The sequence below is a fragment of the Meriones unguiculatus genome, chromosome 16 (genome assembly GCF_030254825.1).
Source record: "Meriones unguiculatus strain TT.TT164.6M chromosome 16, Bangor_MerUng_6.1, whole genome shotgun sequence".
Taxonomy (NCBI): Eukaryota; Metazoa; Chordata; class Mammalia; order Rodentia; family Muridae; genus Meriones; species Meriones unguiculatus.
The window spans coordinates 10,531,191-10,535,946 of NC_083363.1; the positions used below are offsets into that span (position 1 = coordinate 10,531,191).

The 4,756-nt window shown below is 46.0% G+C and overlaps 1 long non-coding RNA gene across 1 annotated transcript; it reads right to left on the bottom strand.

The window, feature by feature from the left end:
* Positions 1 to 2,012: 2,012 nt before the first annotated feature.
* Positions 2,013 to 4,054, bottom strand: LOC132648349 (uncharacterized). Its single transcript, XR_009586726.1, has 3 exons — positions 3,788 to 4,054; positions 3,079 to 3,300; positions 2,013 to 2,529 (listed from the first exon to the last, which is right to left on the bottom strand). It is a non-coding gene; the product is annotated as an uncharacterized LOC132648349 (long non-coding RNA).
* Positions 4,055 to 4,756: the final 702 nt, after the last annotated feature.

A 4,756-nucleotide genomic window follows, 5' to 3' on the forward strand; every position in this document is an offset into this window, starting at 1 on the left:
GCCTATGGGGGCCAATCTTATTCAAACCACCACAATGATAGGTGGTCGGTGGGGAGACAGCTTTACTCAGCATGTTTTTCAGATGTAGTATGTGTGAGTGTAAAGGAGCAGCAGCAGCATCCGGAGTAGATCAGCTAGAAATGGCTGTGCTCTAAGCCTGTGGTTCTCAACCTTGCTAAGGCTGGGACCCTTTAATACAGTGCCTCATGTTGCGGTGACTCCCAACCATAAAATTATTCTGTTGCTATTTCATAACTGTAATTTTGTTACTATTATGAATTGTAATGTAAATATGTGATATTCAGGATAATATCTGATATATATTTGACCCCTGAGGTGGTCACAACCCAGAGATTGAGAACTGCTGCCTTAGGCTTTCAGAGATACTGAAAGTGAAAACATTCAAGCACATAAGAGGAGCTCAGGAGTATTTCTTGCTGCCTTGTGGAAATTCTCATTGGTCTGGCATTTTGATGTTTGCTCAATACAAGACCCTGTCCAGCACCTCTGTTCAACCTCAGGTGGCTAGCTGGCAGCTCTGTTCACAGTACGTTCAGGGATTCACCCACAGAACATAGTTCTGCTTGTGTGATCCCTCACTGTGTTTCGATATCCTCTGGGAGGGCTCTTGGGAGCACGGCTGACAGGACCCACGCCACATACTGAGAAAGTACAGTTTCCTGTGTATTTCCTGAATGCTCTTCAGTGACGGGCACGCAGTGTGCAGGCTGAGGAATGGAGGATACAGGAGACAGGGTACAGGCTCTGGGCCCAGGTCGGCTCCTCAGCTTCTTCTTTGTAGATCCACCTCGAGAGTCATATTTTCAAGGAAACGTGGTAGAGGAAGGGCTGGTTTCTAGTTCCATGTGTGAACAAGAATCCCTGAAAAGAAGCTGTGTCTGGCTGTGAACAAAAAACCACTGGGAGGAGTCTGTGTCAGCAGAGACACAGACAGACTGATTGGAATCAGTACTGTGGGGAGACTGGTATTTTGTAGGTTCAGAGGCTAATTGCTTTATCTAAGTTTAGCCTCTGGAACAGCCTTTCTGAGCCCCATTCTGTTGTCTAAACTAACACCTCATGATAATAACTACACTCTCTTAAAAGCTATTAACTTAGAACAAACGACTGTGATGATAAGTAAAAACCTCTTAGAAGCTATTAACAGCAGAACTTAGCTTCCACCAATCCAGGAGCTAAGAATGTCATCCGATAGCATCTTGGGCCTTCAGAATTCACACCCCCATCTCATTGGCATTAGCTCCTCTGGTGTACTCACCAATGTATTTTAAAGTTGCCTTGATATGTGACTTTCTTTGTTCTGTAAAACTATAAAAACTTCATGAAACTGTTTCCATGTTGGAACATGGAAATTGGGGTAACCTAGATCTATCTTCTGGGGCCATGGGGAGTCAGAATGGCCCCGGAATAAACTATCTCTTATTTCCTTTATGATGAGAGCTGGTTTTTAAAAAGCAAAAACAAAAACAAAACAAGATTCGAGCTGTTGGCCAGGCAGTGGTGGTGAACACCTTTAATCCTAGCACTCAGGAAGCAGAGGCAGGAGGATCTCTTGAGTTCAAGACTAGCCTGGGCTACAGAGTGAGTTCCAGGACAGCCACAGCTGTTACACAGAAAAACCCCGTCTCAGAAAACAATAACAACAAAATGAGAGCTGTGGGTTTTACATTGACGCGTCTGAGGTGTTTGTGCTCAAGCAAACGTTTCTCTCCAGACCAGTTTTCTCTCTGAACTCACAGTTACTCTGTGTTGGCAATGCAGTTCTTGGTTTGCAAGCAACAGAGACTGATTCTGACATAATAGAATGTGTTATGACTGGGGCTAGAGAGACGACTCGGCAGTTAAGAGCACTGGCTGTTCTTGCAGAGAACGTGAGTTCAGTTCTCAGCAACCACATAGTGGCTCACAGCCTTTTGTAACTCCAGTACCAGAGGATCTGACACCCCCTTCTGGCCTCAAAGGGTACCCATCACACACGTGGTGCACAGACATAAATGCAGGCAAAACACTTTTATTGTGATTTTTTTTTTTTTTTAAGAATTAATCAGGTGGACTCAGTTTAGATGATCCCAATTTTCTTGGCAACATTCAGAACATCTCAGTGAGAAGCCAGCCGAACACATGCCTTTGGCCACATCAGTGTCAAAGTTGCTTCATTCACAGGCTTTTTGATCTGGCGCTTGTCAGCCCTGACATAGCTGATGATGAGCACAAGTGTGATAAGGTCGTGAGTCTTCTACATGGCTGACTCTGTGGTTGGGATGGGGTGTGTGTGTGTGGCGCTGGGTCTTGATGACGGTGGAATGGTCAAGCTTCTTTCTTCCCGGCATGCTTTTGAGAGGGTATTTGTGCTGCCTCCAGAGCCACAAGGGAGGAAGTGCAGATCTTCCCCTGTGACTGGATCTCCTCTCTCGGCACGGGCACCGCCTTCTTGGCTTCAGTCTTGGGATGAGCAGGAGCTTCTTCCTTCTTGGCTTTCAGCACCATCGTCGTGAAAAGCTTCTGATCCTTGTTCCATTCACATAATATTTAAAGGTAAAATAAAATAAATTACTATAACTGGAAAGATTGAGACGTCTTATAAAATGGGCGGGGGGGGGGAACGCCTAAAGCCAAGTTCCATAATCTCTCCCAGCGGTGCCACCAACCAGGGATCAAGTGTTCAAATACAGGAACGAGCGTGTAGGGCATTTCTCATCCCCACCACTTAGTTTGTTACTCTTTCGAGAACAAAGTATTTCAGAGTAGAGATTTTATGAAGAACCTAGTGAGAAGGCCCCAATCTGTTTGGCTCATCTGACTCCATGACAGGCTTCATTTTCAACTTTGCCTCACCAGGCCTGAGTTTGTGTTCTTCAGAACATAGAAAAACAGTTTCTGGAAAAATGGCAGCTCGCAGGCAACCAATCAGCGTAAAGGTTAACTCATGGAGTTGAGCAATGATTCAATAAACCTGAGGAAAAGTCCTTAGCAACTCTGGTAAGTTCCTAACAGTTTTGCCAGTCCTAAGCCCCCCTACCTCCCAAGTCAGTACTAACCAATCAAATGAAAGCTTACCTCCTTCTGGAAATCCTCCTAATTGCCTTTAAATTGAGCCTGCATGCTTACTTTGTAGACCTGCTCTAAGGAATGGTGGCTCCCAGCACGCTGGAAAATTTCTGCGTGGAATAAACACTCCTTGCTTGAGCATACTACTTGAGTCTGGGGTCTTTCTTCGGTGATTCTTGGACTCTAACAATAGAAGCCAGGCAGTGGTGGCACATTCCTTTAGTCCTGGTGCTGGGGGGGGGGGGGGGGCAGAGGTAGGCAGATCTCTGAGTTCAAGTTCAGCCTGGTCTACAGAGTGAGTCCAGGACAGCCAAGGCTACACAAAGAAACCCTGTCTCAAAAAACATACAGGCAAACAAAACAACAAAAGAAAGAAAGAAAAAAAAAATAACACAGATTTGTTTTCTCGTGATTCTGTAGGCTAAGACTCCAAAATCAAGATACTGGCAAATTCAGTGAGGATTACTCTTTCTGCTCCCAGGAGGGAGCTTATGGCCATGTGCTCAAATGGCAGAAAGGGTGTCTTTACCTGGTGGACGGTGAAACAACAAAAGGCAAAGAGAAGTTAGGGTACAGCTCAGAAGCACAGCATGTGACTAGCATGCATGGGGCCTTGGGTTTGGTTCCCCTAACACCAGATAAATAAACAGATGGCAAAAAGGATCTCTAATTCCCTCCAGCCCTTTTCTATCAATGAGCCTGCGCCCCCATGGCTTACCTGCTCCTGAAGACCCCGCTTTTTTATGCTATTACACTGAGGATTATGTGTCCACATAAATTTTTATGAGGATACAAATATCCAAAGCATAGTACTAGCAGAGCGACGAGGACCCCCGGTGTCAGGTTAAATTATTGGGGTACTTATAAACCATGTGGGAGTAGGGGTACAGTTTCAAACAGAAGTGGGGCTCGCCCTGCCAGAAGGAAGGAGGCGCTAGCTGCTGCCTGAACATTTAATGGTACCTGGCACGCCTTCCCTAGATGAATGGGAGAAAAGGGGTGGAAAATTCTAATTCAGTCCGTGTGCCTGTTTCAATTACATCAGCTTGCTGCCTCATCCCCTGTGGCAGGGGTCCAGCTCAGCTCTTACTCTACCCAGTAGTTAAGCGGAGCTAGCTTCTGAGTTGTTTCTTTCAGGTGTTTGCCACAGCAGCAGGAAGCTGCCAGAAACGGTTACGCGGGATAGCAGGTTCCCTAGGCAGCCCCTGCTGCAGAGTCCACAAGCATCTTCTGTTCTTGCTTCCGTTCCCACTTTGTTTATGAACGGACTCAGCAAACTCTGAGAAAAGCAGCTGAATGCCATGCACAGAGAGAGTTTGTCCTGGCTGTGTGATTATGTAATCCCTTCTGCCATGGCCAGAGGCTCTGGTGAGCAGAAACAGAGGCTGGGCTGTGGGTCAGGTTCTGAGAGATCAGTTCGTTTACCCTTTCCTTACACTTCCTGAAACCAGTTTTTAGATATTACTTTAAGACCTTGTCCAACCAAACCCTTTAAATGAACAAAAGTCCATGCTCAAAATCCCATTGCTATCAAGGAAAACCTTAAGTCCTTCAGTATCAAGTCATGGCCTGCGGATGCAGTTGACCTACTATGAAAACTCTGGGTCCACTTGGAGCAGGTTTGCTACATGCCTCTTGTCTTCAGTGACAAGAGGACCATGGGGCATGCTGAGCCTTGGCAGAGAAG